This window comes from Rattus norvegicus, chromosome 8 (genome assembly GCF_036323735.1).
Source record: "Rattus norvegicus strain BN/NHsdMcwi chromosome 8, GRCr8, whole genome shotgun sequence".
Lineage (NCBI taxonomy): Eukaryota > Metazoa > Chordata > Mammalia > Rodentia > Muridae > Rattus > Rattus norvegicus.
Window position 1 is genome coordinate 65,292,015 of NC_086026.1, and position 17,083 is coordinate 65,309,097.

The 17,083-nt window shown below is 41.9% G+C and overlaps 1 long non-coding RNA gene across 1 annotated transcript in view; it reads right to left on the bottom strand.

The window, feature by feature from the left end:
- The window catches only part of LOC501003 (similar to PGC7), a 65,564-nt gene that overhangs the window by 48,034 nt on the left and 447 nt on the right, over nt 1-17,083 (bottom strand). The window contains exons 2-9 of the long non-coding RNA NR_175005.1: nt 13,478-13,581; nt 11,122-11,146; nt 7,989-8,093; nt 7,050-7,160; nt 5,730-5,840; nt 5,379-5,417; nt 5,210-5,287; nt 4,942-5,025 (exon numbers count right to left, since the gene is read on the bottom strand). This is a non-coding gene — a long non-coding RNA (similar to PGC7). The remainder of the gene's footprint in view (nt 1-4,941; nt 5,026-5,209; nt 5,288-5,378; nt 5,418-5,729; nt 5,841-7,049; nt 7,161-7,988; nt 8,094-11,121; nt 11,147-13,477; nt 13,582-17,083) is intronic.

The following is a 17,083-nucleotide window of genomic DNA, read 5'->3' on the forward strand; positions in this document are numbered from 1 at the left end:
TGCCTTCGTCCATGTCCTTCTACCAAAGCCTCTTACTGCTTCTCTGGACTTCTAAAGAGAAGTTAAACTTTTAAATGGCTGGCATTGTTTGAAGACTGTGGGGCTTTTAACATTGTACACTATTTTATTACATGTGAGATCTTGGAGAAATACAGGCAAGACTAAGGTTGAACAGGGGCCTACTTATGTGCCAACGCTTCTGTGCATGCTTATGGCCCAAGGATTGAACACAGTGCTTTGGATACAAACGTCTCTCAAAGCTCATGCATTTGTATGTTCGATTCCATAGGTGGTGGCGATGTTTGAGGGAAGTCATATAACTTGTAAGACTGTAAGCCTGACTTGGAGAAGTATTTCCTTATGTGTGGGCTTGGCAAGTTTGTGGCCTCACCCCACTTGCATCCAATGTGTTCTGCTTTCTGAATGTAATTGGAAATGGGATCTCTTGGCTTCTTTCTCTACCCCATCTATCCCGAGCCTCTTCCAAAATAGACTGTATCATTGGAACATAAGCCAAAAAACAACCAATGTAAAAATTGGTGCCAGAAAGCTGGGGCATTGCTGTGACAGACCTGATTGCATTCTTTGATGGAGGATTCTGGAAATGTATAAAGATCCATTGAGTGTTCAAAATGTAATAAGCTTATAAGTAGGATGTTGGAAAATAATGTTAAAAGACAGACAAGCAAGGAAATCTGGGTTTGTGGTGTTTCAGAGAGCTGCAAAGTCTCCTTGGAGCCTTGAATGAGGTTTGGGTTAGGAAGCTATGAAAAGAATTCTGCTCTTTACTGGGACAATGGCCCTTGGGTAGCCAGGGCTGGGAAATCAGATGAATAGGGAACCAGCATGGTCGCTGAGGTGAAATCTTGCTATGGTGGCATAAAAGTTGCAGGATTGAAGGGGACATGGATAGAAGCTGAGGCGGGGCACCATGTGGAGTGGTCAGAGTCCCTAAAGAGAGGCCAAACAAAAGCCATTGGTGAAAATCCAAGCTCAGTTGCAGGGAGACCTCTGCCTATTGGAGATGACAGGATACAGAAAGCAGTGAGCTTGGAGTGGAGTTCGCATTAGCCTCCAATAGAAGGCATGAGGGCTGCCAGTGGCTATCTGTAAGCTCCGTAAGTCTTTAAAGGCAGATGGTAAGTACTTCCTAAATATGTTGGACACTGAGCTTCTTGTACTATTTTGTTGTTCTTGTTTTGTTTTCCTTTCTTTTCACTATGGCCTTCTTATTGCTTCTTTGAACAAAAAGAGCACTTGAAACTTTTTTTTGGACAGGAAACTACAGTTAAGAGATTGACCTTTTAAAGAGAACTTGAACTTGCCAAGTGGTTGGCATTATTTGAAGACAGTGGGACTTTTAATGTTGTACGCTATTTTATATCAACAGGAGATCTTGAAGAAAGTCTGGAAAGGCTATGAGTTGACAGTGGCCTGCTTATGTGCATGCTTGTGTGTCAAGTCGACAAGACTGAACAGGGCTATTTAATCCTCATCATCTACCTCCACACCTAGGAAGACAGAATCAAAACTAGGGAGCTGCTTCCATCGGATCGGCCTGTGAAAATGATTGTGGGCATATTCTCGACTGCTAATTGACATAGGAGGACCCAGACCACTATGGGTGGTGTCAATCCTTAGGCAGATGGGGCTGTATTGTATAGTGACTGAGCAAACCAGAAAGAGCAAATCAGTAAGCAGCACTCCTTCTTGATCTCTGCTTATGTTCCTGCCTCCAGCTTGCTGTCTTGAGCCCCTGCCTTCACTTTCTTTAATGGTGGACTGTAACTCAAAGATGAAATGAGCCTTTTCCCCACAAAGTTACTTTTGATCAATATGTTATCATGTCACCAGAAAGCAAATTATAACATGTGCCTTTGACAAGATGTAGGACACAGAAAATAACTAACATCCTTATTAATAAAAGCACGGGCAGGACAGCGACATGGGAAGGAAACAACCTTTGCTTGACCATTAGAGGACAGTAACAAACTACATTAAACTCTGGGCCAGATGGCATGGCCAGTTCTTTCTCTAAGGAGTATGTTATCTTCTTGCAAAGAGTGAAAAAACAAGAGAGAATAATAAAGTTATTTGATCATAACATTGAGAATAGCATAAACAATGACTTACTAATACAGCATCGTCATTGCTTCTGCCTATCAGGGAGACCCTTAAATTGACTATCAACCATGGAGAAAGAATAACATGACTGTTTCTAAACCATCTCATATGATCAGAAATGTCATTACCCACCGCTAATACATTTTTCCAACTCTAGGCTGTCATTAGACATATCAACCATGCTGGTAGGGTCATCCATGCCACCCATATCATCAGAATCTAGACGTAAGTAAGTGGAGAGAGCATCTTACATCTTGGTACCTGTAGTGGGTTAAACATGCATTGCAAAATAACAATCTCAGTTTTCCTCATTCAATGGGGACCACAATGGTAGTTTAAGTGTGTTTTTAAGCCCCATGTTTGCACTTCTCCTTATAAGTTAGGGAAATTAACACTTCAACTATCAAGAGTTTTAGAGATATCTTCATCTTATTCAGAGGAGATACCAGAAAATATAAAACTATTATTAACACAGAATGTAAACAATGGGTTACCACAATTCCATCAGTACAGTCATGGGATTTTTATGCCTTATTCAATGTCACTTGGCCATGAGAAAAAGGGGCCAGAGGCAGAATATAATGGTTTCAATAGGAAATGAATCTCAAAAGCTCATGTATTTAAACATTTGGGTCCTTAGTTGGTGGTGTTATTTGGGGGAGGTTATAGAATGTTATGGTCTTGAAGTCTTACTGATCAAAGTACATCCCTGGGAGTAGGGGTTAAAAATGGATAGGTTTACCCCACTTGTAGGCCTGTTCTAATTGCTGCATCTGGTTGATGATTTGATCTCTCAGCTTCCTGTTCTGACTTTTGTGCTCCCAAGCTTCTCCTACCATTATGGGTTCTACCTCTGGGACTGTAAGCCAAAATGCATTCTTTCTTCCATAAGTTCCTTTTCCTGCTGCTGTTTTATTACTGCAACAGAAAAGAAACTAATACAGAAATCGGTGGCAGGAAAAATGATACGTTGCTGTGATCCAACTGACTAGTTTATTTTGAGGATTGTAGAAGCATCTGGAACTTGACTTGAGCCATTGAGTGCCCAGAGCTTAATAGGTGGGTGAGAGGTTGGGAGATAAGACTGAAAGGCAGACAGTGTAGGCCTGAGTTGTTTCATACAGCAGCAGACACTCTGCTGGGGTTATTTTCAGGTGTCAGGTGGAGCTGACAAGGCTCCACAGGTGACAAGACATGCTGCTGGTCATAGAACCACAGAGGTACAACTTATCCAAGAAGCAGGGTCTGAGCGAGTCACAGATATTGAGCATCTCATCTCTTAGACTATGGGGTTTACGTTGTGTTTTCATTTTAAGTATGCCCTGACTCTTCCTTCTAAGAAAACAAGGTATATGACTTCTTCCACATTTGAGAAAAGCTTATAGTTAAAAAGACTTTGGATTTCTAAAGAGAACTTGAACTTTTAAATGGTTGGATTTATTTGAAGACTGTATATTATATTATTTATATATTATTATATATTTTTATATATTATTTTTATATATTATTATATATAATATTATTATATATTATTATATTATTTTATTTATATATTTTTATGTATTATTATATTATTAATATGATATCTCAGGGACAAGCAATAAAGAAAGGATTATGATTTGAATTTAATAGCCGTGTGTTTGGGTGTCACGTTATAAGTGTGCCTTGTGTTGGTTAATCTTCATTGTCAGCTTCACATACCTGAAAAGAAGGGACCTAAACTGGAGAACTGTCTCCATCAGATTGGTCTGTAGATATCTGTGTGGGCCATTGTCTTAATTGCTAATTGATCTCGGAAAGCCTAGCCAACTGTGAGTAGGCCTATTCTTATACAGCATAGCCTTAGAAGTGTATTAAAGGTAGCTTAGCAAACCAGAGAGATCAAGTCAGTAAGGAGTGTTCTTCCATGATCTCTGCTAACTTTCCTGTCTCTAGGTTCCTACCTTAACTTCTCTCCATGATGGCCTATAACTTTAAAATAAAATGAAATAAATCTTTCCCTCGAGTTTCTCTTGTTATTGTGTTTCTCAAAGCAACAGAAAGCAAACTAGAACAGTGTACTCTTGACAAAGGGCAGAACACAGATAATACGTAATGAAAACATTAAACATGAGGAAAGGAATGTTTTCAACAATCTAGATGACAAAAACCCACATAAACCTTTGGATCAAATGATATGGTCATTTCTCTGCCCTTGGAGTATATCACCTTCTTTTGCAGAAGGGGAAAAAAATAAGAAACTGGGTCCTTGTCTTTCTACTTACAGTCCAGATTATGTGGCATGAGATGGTCAATTTACACAAGGCCTTGAATTAGACTGTGTGATCTGGGTTGAGTGCAAAATGTCCCACATAGCCTCAAACATTCAAACACTTGGCTCTGTGCTGGCAGGGCTGCTTGAGGAGGATTGGCTCCCTCAGAGGTAGATCTTCCCCGGAGAAGTGACCCACTGAGGAAATTTTAGGCTTTAGAGTCCAACCTCATTTCTGCTAACTCTTGAGTATGGATACAACATGACCAACTGGCTCCTGCACTGGCTAAGAAACCTTCCCTGACAGCTGTCACATCTCCCCCATGGTGGAATCATCTCTTTGACTATACGCCACAATAAGCCCTTTCTCAACTAAAATGCTTCCTGTCAGGAATTTGATCAGAACAGTGAGAAGAGCAACTAAATAAAATGATTAAATAGTTTCATCATTGCTTCTTAGCCAATTGGAAGACCCTTCAAACTGACAGTCTTTCATAGATACCCAAAGAGAAGGAATAATAACCCAAATGATCCCGTTGGATCTGACCAGGAATGCCAATACCTACCACTACTACTAACATAGCTGCTTTCAAGGCTGCTCTCTTCATGCAAGTCATTCTCAGCGTTGACCTCATTAAAACCATCGGTATCTGGAAGAAAGTCAGGGAAGAGTTGAATCTGACCAGGAATGCTATTACCTACCACTACCAAGATCTTCGCTTTGAGGGTATTCTCCATACCCAAGTTATCTTCAGCATTGGTCTCATTCATAGAGCTAAAATTTGGAAGAAAATCAGGGAAGAATTGGATGTGACCAAGAATGCCAATACCTACCACCACCAAGATCATCGCTTTGAAGGCTGTTCTCCCTATCCATGTCATCCTCAGCATTTTCTTCAAACATATCAATATCTGGAAGAAAGTCAGGGAAGAGTTGGATATGACCAGGAATACCATTACCGACCACCACCAAGGTCATCACTTTAGAGAATGTTCTCCCTACCCAAATCATCCTCAACGTTGTCTTCAAACATATCAAGATCTGGAAGAAAAGTCAATGGAGACAGTGAGTGACTCATACCTTGGTGACCATAGTAGGTGAAGCCACCCTGCCTCACACAAGAACAAGTTCAACTTCCTTTGGGTCACATCATTCACTGAGAACCACAATAGAAGTTTAGTGTTATATATTTTTTGATTTTGTGGTTGTAGTTCTACTGATGAACTAGGAAAATTAATATCTCACTATGAAAAGGCAGTGCAAGAAATTTTAATTCTTTTCATAAAAGAGACAACTTAATCTACAACTACTGTTGATAACTCAAACTAATTAGCGAACGAGTGTCCACAGTACCATCAGCAGCGCTACAGGACTTCTCTGCTGTACACACAGTCTCCAAGTCTGAGAGTGTGCAGTGTCTATTCAAGCCAATGTTTGTAAATTCTGTTCTTATCAAAGGAGCACCTAGAACGCAAGCACAACAGAAGGAGGTCTGCGGGGGATCAAAGAGGCAAACTAATCATCAATCTGCATTTTAACATTTATTCTGCATTTTAACATTCATTCTGCATTTTAACATTTATCTCATTACTTATTTCCAAGCACATCCTCCTGATTCAGGATACAGAAAATGTGGTTCATCTACACAATGGAATATTACTCAGCTATCAAAAACAATGACTTTATGAAATTCATAGGCAAATGGATGGAACTGGAAAATATCATCCTGAGTGAGGTAACCCAATCACAGAAAAACACACATGGTATGCACTCATTGATAAGTGGCTATTAGCCCAAATGCTTGAATTGCCCTAGATGCACAAAACACGTGAAACTCAAGACGGATGATCAAAATGTGGATGCTTCAATACTTCTTTAAAAGGGGAACAAGAATACCCTTGGCAGGGAATAGGGAGGCAAAGTTTAGAACAGAGGCAGAAGGAACACCCATTCAGAGCCTGCCCAACATGTGGCCCATACATATACAGCCACCCAATTAGATAAGATGGATGAAGCAAAGAAGTGCAGGCTGACAGGAACCGGATGTAGATCTCTCCTGAGAGACACAGCCAGAATACAGCAAATACATAGGCGAATGCCAGCAGCAAACCACTGAACTGAGAACAGGACCCCCACTGAAGGAATCAGAGAAAGGACTGGAAGAGCTTGAAGGGGCTCGAGATCCCATATGAACAACAATGCCAAGCAACCAGAGCTTCCAGGGACTAAGCCACTACCTAAAGACTATACATGGACTGACCCTGGGCTCCAACCTCATAGATAGCAATGAATAGCCTAGTAAGGGCACCAGTGGAAGGGGAAGCCCTTGATCCTGCCAAAACTGAACCCCTAGTGAACGTAATTGTTGGGGGGAGGGCGGTAACGGGGGGGAGGATGGGGAGGGGAACAGCCATGTAGAAGGGGAGGGGAAAACCGGGAAAGGGAATAAGAATCGAAACGTAAATAAGAAATAAAGATAAAAAAATTTTTTTTAAAGTGTAGTTATACATTTTTTGATTTTGTGGTTGCAGTTCTACTGATGAGCTAGGGAAATTAATATCTCACTATGAAAAGGCAGTGCAAGAAATTTTAATTCTTTTCATAAAAGAGACAACTTAATCTACAACTACTGTTGATAACTCAAACTAATTAGCGAACGAGTGTCCACAGTACCATCAGCAGCGCTACAGGACTTCTCTGCTGTACACACAGTCTCCAAGTCTGAGAGTGTGCAGTGTCTATTCAAGCCAATGTTTGTAAATTCTGTTCTTATCAAAGGAGCACCTAGAACGCAAGCACAACAGAAGGAGGTCTGCGGGGGATCAAAGAGGCAAACTAATCATCAATCTGCATTTTAACATTCGTTCCGCATTTTAACATTTATCTCATTACTTATTTCCAAGCACATCCTCCTGATTCAGGACATTATTTCTGGATGATCACAGACATCAGTGTATGTGATCAGCAGGTGTGACCTGGTCTCTATTCATGAAGATGACACAGTATCCACAGAAGAGCACCGAGAACTGAGTGTACAGGACAGAGAGCACCCAGCTCTCTTTAAAAGCCATGTGAACACTGTGAAATCTGTGCAGCTCCTCACCTCTCTCTTCCCTAAGGACTCACGTCAAGCTTGATGAATCTACAAAAGCAAATCATGGCAAATCTTTTCTTTAGAGGCACTCACCCCACAAAAGTGTTCTGTGGTGTTTGGGAAGTGCCAGGACAATCTGCTGGACAGTGGCAGTTAGATCCCTGGGGGTTTACATGTGCCTCAAGAGGTTGTTTCTTAGCATTCTCTACCTACCCAAGGTAGTTTACACCCATGGACAATACATCTCTTACCTTGAACCTGCAGATACCAAGTTAGTGGCTACTTTTATGTCATGCAGGGGGAAAAAAAAACAGATGGGGATGGATATTCTGCTTACCGATCCCAGAAATGAAAACAGTTAACAAAAAAATAAAAGGACTGAGACACCTTGGTCAGCTCAGATATGTGGTCATCTCCTACCACTACCTTCGCACCGTAAAATGCTTTCCCTCCGTGCATTTTACAACATCGTTTACAATGGCTACAAGTAACTCACTGGCTACTGAGTCTCCCAGTACCTTCAATGTTGCTGCTAGAGTTTCCAAACTCTCCATAAGGTTCCACTGTAGATCTTACACTGCCTCCTGAGGGTTTAACGTTCCTCAGCCTTCTTTTTGTCCTACCTGAAAAAGAAATGAAACCCAACAAAGAGACTTCAACCTTAACGGCATAAAAATAACAGAGGGCAGCTAAGCATTGCTCTGAGCTTCAATAGTTTATCTCATTGCTTGCTCCTGAATCATCGCGGGCATCGGTGTACACTTCACGTAGGCATTACATGGTCAACATAGATAAGGTCAGGATCGACAGAAAAGCACCACAAGTCAGGGTGGCAGCTCAGTAGAACCAAGACGACCAACATCTAAGGCACTTGAAGAACCACATTCATACAATGAAATTTAGACAATTCCTTTTTGCTCTGCTCTTTGCACTAGGACACCGGAAATTAAGAAATATTCATAAGCCTTAGTCTGAAAATACCTAACAATAGAGGTTTAATTAAAAGTACTGGCACCGGGGTTGGGGATTTAGCTCAGTGGTAGAGCGCTTGCCTAGCAAGCGCAAGGCCCTGGGTTCAGTCCCCAGCTCCGAAAAAAAGAAAAAAAAAAAAAAAAGTACTGGCACCACAGAAATGTCATGACATTTGTTAAATACAAAAACAAAAAAAAAAAAAAAAAAACAAAAAAAAAAAAACAAACAAACAGAACCCAGCAGCTAGATGCAGAGGGTGCTTGCATGGCCTCGGGCCAGTGAACAGTGATCGCTTGCTTTTCATTCTTAACCTATCACGATGTTTTACAGGTCATGGAGAACATATAGTATCACCTCCAGTGGGCCTTAGCAGGAGAAAATTCTATTACACTACTTACATTGCACCAGAAGCTACTGGAGTACTTACTTTTATGTCATTGTGACTAAATTGCCTGACAGAAGTAAAAAGTAAGATAGGAACAGATGTTCTACTTTAGAATCCCTGACACAAAATATGAGTTTGCAAAAGAAGCGATCGAGGGGCCTTCTGGGTGTACGTGTGAACCACCCTCTGCCACTATCCTCCTGCTACCTTTCAGTGGTTTGTAATTGCTAAGTCCATGGACGTGAGATGACTTCTACATGTCTACCACAATAACTCAGATGCCAGCTCATACTAACCCAGTTGTCACTTGGTGGTTGGCAGGGAAATGATACTTCAACTGATCAACTCTAAATAAACCCTCGACATAAACTGACAGGACAAGATGCCTCCATCACTGTGGCTCAACTCACTGTGTGCACTCCACTACTCGGTGATCATTACCCTTAGCAACCAGACCAGGCCTGCCTATATCAAGAGGCTCACACCAAGTGTGCACCTACCCTGGTCACTCTTTCTTCAAAGACCGGTTTCTACTACACGAGTTGTGTTTCCATTCACTGACTCCCCACGAGCAGAACACGCAATCCTGCTTCCCCTGAACTCAAACCCTCCTTAGCTGATTCCTGGACATGCAGACACACCCTGGTATGACAAACAGCCGTATCTTCAATGTTGCGTGCAGACACCAGATGGGCGGGCTCCCTGTGCTCTTACTTAGCAGTCAACATGGAGACGGACTATCTATCAGTAAGAGGAAATACTTTTAAAGCAGAGTCTAGCTCGTCTTTAAATGTGGCCGGTTGAAAGAAGGTTTGCAACTCGATTTGTAACAGTCCTGATTACCTGTTGGGCCCTAAACTGTGTGTTGCTTTGAGCTCATGATAACAAGCTGAAGCACGTCGCCAGTTCTTACTGGGATCCGTTATGTATGTCTAGATGAAATTCAGTTGGGACACACATGCAGTTTGCCTTTCTTTGCTGGATCTCCTATGATAACAATCAATGCTCGCACTAGGCAGATCAGTTCATTCTGTTTATCATTTTTGTTTCCTGTTTTGTTGTTGTTGTTGTTGCTGCTGCTGCTGCTGTTGTTGCTGCTGCTGCTGCTGTTGTTGGGCACGGTCTCATTGTACAGCCCAGGATAACCAGACACTGTCAGACTGTAAATAACTATGGACTTCCGATACTCTGCTTCTAACTCTAGGGTGCTGAGGTTACGGCTTGAGTGCTACCACTCAGGTTTGTATGGCACTGAAGAGCAAACGGAAGGCCATACATCACAGGTAGGCACTTTACCAGGTGAGCTGTTGTGGGTTCTCTGTCTCTCACACTAGTGCAGGTCTGCACCCGGGCACATGGACGGAAGTGGGTTTTTGTTGTTGTTTTGTATCTCTGAAGATTTGACTTGGACCAGGTACATCTAGGGGCTGGAATGGATCTACAGTGACTAATGGTATCATGATAAGGCAGTAAGTGGAAGTTTTATCTCATACATTGATAGTGGGCTCCGTGTTTGTATACATAATGGTGATCTTGACCCACGTAGTTAGCTCAGTCACTTCCTCTGTGCCTCGGTTGATTCTTCTATGGAGCAGGACACAAAGAAATGGAGCCATTGTACAAGGCTGTGATGAAGTCTGAGCTAATGTAGGAAAAGTATGCACTTTTTTTCCATTGAGAAAATGATGTTAAAAATTGGGTTTAGGGGCTAAAGAGATGGCTCAGCGGTTAAGAGCACTGACTGCTCTTCCAGAGGTCCTGAGTTCAATTCCTAGCAACCACATGGTGGCTCAAAACCATCTATAATGAGATCTGATGCCCTCTTCTGGTGTGTCTGAAGACAGCTACAGTGTACAGTGTACATAAAATAAGTAAATAAATTTTTAAAAAGAAAAAGGAAGGAAGGGAGAGGAAAGAAAGAGAAAGAAAAAAGAAAGGCAGGAAGAAAGAAAGAGAAAGAAAGAAAGAAAGAAAGAAAGAAAGAAAGAAAGAAAGAAAGAAATTAATTGGGATTTCTGTCTAAGAGAGATATAAATACATCCTGGAGCATAAGATCTCAAAGTACAATTCTCACAACTAAACGCATGCAGAGCACACATGCTCACAATTTGTTACGTGGAACATCACTTCATAGATTGGTTTGGGGGGGCTTGGTGGGTTTTTTTTCTTTAAATGAAAGTCCCAACAGTCACTGCCAGCAGGTGGTAGAAATTGTACACCTGACAAAAGACGGGCAGTGCTTACACAACTCTTATCTTAAATAGGTCTTAAGAAAATGGCTGCCCAATACATACGATAATGTTTCTTCCTTGGGTCCACCTGCAATTTAGAGAAATGAAACATTCTTAGGTCCAGAACATGGGGAGTTCTACTTCTATAAGTTGTTTTTCCTCTCTTAGTACTTAGGTGATGTTAAGTAGAATGGTGAAGACTAGTCAAGACAAAGATTCTGAATTAGTCATGATTTTGTTGTAAAAACATCTGATCCTGGATACTTTGTGAAAGAACTATTTTTCACACTATTGTTGATTTGACCCAAATCAGACCTCCCTATCACCCTGTAAAGGGTTCCAGATGCTACACTGTCACGTGTTACAAAGAAACTCTGTAACAATCTGGTCTTAGGAGTCCCTTTTAACCTTTTAAAAAGTGCCTCCATGGGGTTGGGGATTTAGCTCAGTGGTAGAGCGCTTGCCTAGGAAGCGCAAGGCCCTGGGTTTGGTCCCCAGCTCCGGAAAAAAAAAAAAAAAGTGCTTCCATGGCCCATGATCTGTGTGCCCCCCAGCTGTGAAGAACAAGACCACTTTGCTGTGATACAGATGACCACAGATGCACAGTTGAGAGGGAGGGACCTGGAAGCTTCTCTGACAACCCCTGCTCTAACCCCAACCTCTACCCTCTGCCAAAAACTAAGAGCCAAGACAGGAAGTGACCAAAGAGAACTCTTAGTAAGTATGATGGGATTGCTGAAGTGGAGTTTTCCACAATTGATGGCTTCTCGTGGAGGTTGTGGGGAGGAATGACTTGGTTCTATTTAAGGGGCATGCCATGAGAGTTTGACCATGCACCCATGAGTATATAAATAACACAAATTTGAATCGCTTTTTTTTTTAATTTTTGGAGGGAGGGTGCATGGAAGGACTGGGAAGTGAATGCAATCAGAGTGCATGATGTGAAGATCCCAGAGAATCAAAAAAAAATGTTATGTTTAAAAAAGTGGAGGGGTGCCTCCATGCCCCAATTATCTACACTAAGTTTCACGTTTTAAAGGTCTGGTGACCTCATTGTTCCTATAATTGGCATAGGAAGCTTCTGGCACAGCAAAGCTTCGGAAACCTGCTCACAAGATTGAAATCATAGAGCCCTGCAAAAGAAAGCAGAGACAACACTTACAGAAAATACAAATTTTTCATAAATGATAAGTCAGCTAATTTGAAAATATTTATTTGGTGTGCATGCATGCGTGAGTATATGTATGTGTACCTGTCCTAGTTAGGGTTTTACTGATGTGAACAGACACCACGACCAAGGCAACTCTTAAAAGAACAACGTTTAATTGGGGCTAGCTTACAGGTTCAGAGGTTTACTCCATTATCATAGTGGTGGGAAGAATAGTGGCATCCAGGCATATATGGTACTAAAGAAACTGAGAGGTCTACATCTTGATCTGAAGGCAGCCAAAGAGAGGTTGTCATCCACAGGCAGCCAAGAGGAGGGTCTCTTCCACACTGGGCAGAACTTGAGAACAAGAACTCCAAGCCCACCTACACAGTGACACACTTCCTCCAACAAGGCCATACCTCCTAACAGTGTCACTTCCTTTGGATCAAGCATATTCAAACCACCACAGCACCACATGTGTGTAGGAGTTCACAGAGGCCAGAAAAAGATGTCCCCTAGTACTAGAGTTACGGATGGTTGTGAAGAGATGGTTATAAAGTTTCTCTGCCATGTGTCAGTGTAGCATCCAGAACCCTCAACAGAGTGACGGGAAGATCTGATTTGAGCTGAGTCAGCAAAAGTGTGAACCAACCAAAGAAATCAAACCTGAGTTCTTTGGAAGAGCAGCAAGTACTCCTTTTTTTTTTTTTTTTTTTTTAATTAACTTGAGTATTTCTTATTTACATTTCGAGTGTTATTCCCTTTCCCAGTTTCTGGGCAAACATCCCCCTAATCCCTCCCCCTCCCCTTCTTTATGGGTGTTCCCCTCCCCATCCTCCTCCCATTGCCGCCCTCCCCCCAACAATCCCGTTCACTGGGGGTTCAGTCTTAGCAGGACCCAGGGCTTCCCCTTCCACTGGTGCTCTTACTAGGATATTCATTGCTTCCTATGAGGTCAGAGTGCAGCAAGTACTCTTAACCACTAAACCGTTGCTCCAGCTTCATCTGTTATCTTTTGAGTAAAAATTGGACAACTTTAACTATAAAGAGGAACACCTTTAAAAGAAAAGGTCTCCTGAAACATACCCCACAGTGACCAAGTCAGGGGATGACTTGGTACGATTTCGTTTCATTCACTTCTTAAGTAAACACGCTAATACATGTGTTTACATGATTGTTTTTATTATTCCAATATGGTATCTACTGAAAAATAGAGGGATTGTGAAATTCCTCCTCGGGAATACCTTGGAAATATGATGGCCAACTTACCTTCACTGGCCTTGTCAACTCTTCCCTTGGGACTGTGTCTTCTCTTGGGACCGTGTCTTCTCTTGGGACTGTCTCTTCTCTTGGAACGGTCGTCTGGATGTTCTCTGGGGAAGAAATAGAACAAAGAATAACAGCACAAAGTGCCATTTGTAATTGCTCAGGGACCTTTGCTTCACATGGACAAAGATCTATGGATTTAGACAACTGAACTACAACGGCTGAACTAAGTGGATGTAGTTCATTAACAAGCATGATCACACTACTGCTGGACCATCCCTTCCAATGGGAAAGTGGGGGAAGGGAAGAATGGGGGACGAAGATTGTGGCCTCTCAGTAATGAGAGTAATGTCTAAGGACATGGGCACCAACCCATGTTTGACGGGGTGAGCACTAAAATGAATCATAAGGTAACACAAGAACCCTATCATGTCTTCAGGCCACTCTGAAGCCCAGGAAGATGGACACTTTTTAAGGAATTTCTCTAACCTATGTCAATGCCCACAACCTGAAAAATGCAGAATTTTCATTTATCATTAAGCAAGTGGGAATTTAAACTCAGTAGTTTACACAGTGTACTAGAAAAATCGATTTGATAGCAGGTACACAATGTGATCACATTCACCCACTCATCCTTCCAAAACCAGTAAAGTTGCTGAGCAGTAGAAGAAGCTGATGGGAGTGAACTCTCTGATTAGTAAACCACACACATGTAGTTCTGCTGATCTTCCTTTCGTCTGCTTTCATGGTCTGACTGCATGGATACAGATTGGCACGTCCATACTGGGGTGAGCTAGAATGAGGGTCTGAGCCCTGTTGACCACTAGGGTGTTTTAGTCTAGCTCTCTGTCCAGTTGTCGTGAAAATGACACATCACGTCAATATTGGAATGCTATTTTGAGTTGTTAAGCATCACTCTCCCGGGGTGTGCGCTTCATACAATGTCAACACTTCTTAGCTTCACAAATATCCCCAATTTTAACTGACTTCACGGCAAGTATGGAGACTGATTCAAGACTCACAGAACGTGCACATCCAAAGCTTCAGTATCTGTGACCTAACCAAAACCGTGGGTTCTACGAGTTTTCCACATAATGATTAGGGTGAACTCTGATATTCATATAGCAATATGTGCCCTGGTGTCTGTAAGCTCATGAAGTGGATAATGTATACAACTTATATAGACTGGTAGGAACTACACATTATCACAGATGATGGACCCACTTCTATGATAGGGGATAACGCCACAGTTGAATGATGAGCACAGGCCAGCAATTGAACTATCACATGAGGGTCACACATCTGTGTTCCCACCTTGGCCCTTTTGCTTGACTCTCTGCCCCGCCCCCCAGGAGGACAGGAGCTTTTAAGTATTTATACTTTCATCTCTGCCTCTCTTCGAGACAGCAACTAGGGACATACATCTGTGCTGTTGGTGGGTGACTGAATAAACAGAGGCCATTGGGTATAAATCCTCAGGCGTGTTAGGTTTGGGCAAAATATAGTGATGTAGTTCTTTCTCCCAGCTTAGCCAGAACCACAGCTCATGAAAGTCTTGGATTCTAAATTCCAAAGCTATTGTTCTTCTTTGACATACTCCCACTTGGCCCAAAAGCAACCATTTTCATTTCATGCAGACTCGGGCAGAACAAAGCCAGTTAAGAGTTTAAAACTTATGCCTAGGTTGGCCTAATTACACACCCACTGACCACTTCTAAGGTGATGTCAGCATCATTCTCTGGAATGCCCGAATTGCCTGACCATAGTGAATGGAATTCCTGTTTCAATAAGGCAACCCCAGAAAAGTTTAATATTATGTATTAAAACACTTACTATATTAAGACCTGGAAAACCCACTATCTTTCATTATTAATGTATCACAGATTTGAGAGTATCTCCACTTAGCTATTGACAAAGTCATAGGAAGGCCCAGAGCTCAACTCTTGCAAGAGCTCAGAATGAAGGGTGAAGAGTGCTGACCTACGTAACGGACGGAAACAGGCTTAGCTGTTAACATCTTTTTAAATCTATAGGTCTAAACTCAGTACCCTCAATTATCTCTGCAAACAATTCTGATCAATTGTCATGTTCTTATACTAACTGTTGGATATAAAACAATATTAATTTCCCATGTTCTTAATCATCATCTTTACAATTGACCCTGATCCTCTACTTTTGTGTATCAAAACCGACTCCACACTAGAAAAGCAATTATCACATTTGACAATGCTTAGCCCTGGAGGGAAATAGGTTGGGAAATTACCTCTAATGGATACCTCTGGCAATTCAGATAGCCCACAAAATAAATGTTTGCAGTTTAATGGAATATAGAAAGTGCATGTTCCTATGAACCGTCACATAAATGGAAAACACATGCCCATAATTTTCTGAATAAAATATACCTTTCAGGAAAAAGAAGGGAATGTACATTTTTTAAAAAAAATGCATACATGTTATTATATAAAGTGCCTCAAAACATCTTCAACATTTTTTGATTCACTCCAATCTTCTGAGATTAGTCATTTAAATACACATAACTAAATCTTATCAAAATACATTTTACACCATACATCTTCTAGTAAGGAAAATACTAACAACATCCACTGTAATAGGAATTTATGCACACATGCGTATACATACACACACACTCAGACACTGACATATACACACACACATACACACACACACACACACACACACACACACACACACACACACACACACACACACACACACTCAGACACTGGCTAATATTGGTAATCAACTTGGCTATACCCCAAGGTGCTGGATATTCCTGTGACAGATTTTCTTGATTTGATTGTTTGAATCAGAAAGATCCGCCCCATTTCTGGGCTGCACCTTCTGATGGCAGCCCAGGTAAAAAGCAGGTGGATTTAGAAAAGTTTGCTTTGTGCCTGTTAGCCCTTACTCTCGCTGGCAAGACCACCTGCCCTGTTGCTGCAGCATTTCCTCATTGGTGCTAGAACCAACTTTTGGGGACTCCAGTGTAGTCTGACGATTAGGAATCCTCCAGGACTCCAGTGCCAGACCTAAGTGCTGAGACAACCAACCTTTGGACCCAACCACTACTGGAGTCTCAGGCTTTCAAGCATGAGACAGCCTTTTTTGAACTACCCAGATGTCGCGGTAAAAAATAAAAAGGGCGCAACCGGCTCCTGCGTGTACCCTTGTGCTCGCAATCTCACTAGTTCCGGCTCCAGCGGGCCATTGGAACTAGTGCTAATTGATCTCAGCAGCTCCACGCTGCCCACAAAGTGCTCTCTGACCCAGGCGCGTCGCTGCCACCCCAGTTTCATACAGAGACCGCCTATCTTGCGGCTCTCTTACTGTGGACTCTGCTCGCATTCCCAACATCCACCCCCTAACAGTTATGGTGTAAACTCCCAACAACCCATTAAAATCAAGACTCACCAAACTGTAACCCAACAATCAGATTTATACGTTAAATTCTCAATCCACAATACAGCCACACAATAAACTCACAACCAATTGATAAGGATATAAACCACTCACCTAGATAAGATAAATTTGCCTACAGAAATCCATCCCAACTAACTTGGCAATTCAAGACCACCTGGATCTGGGTCG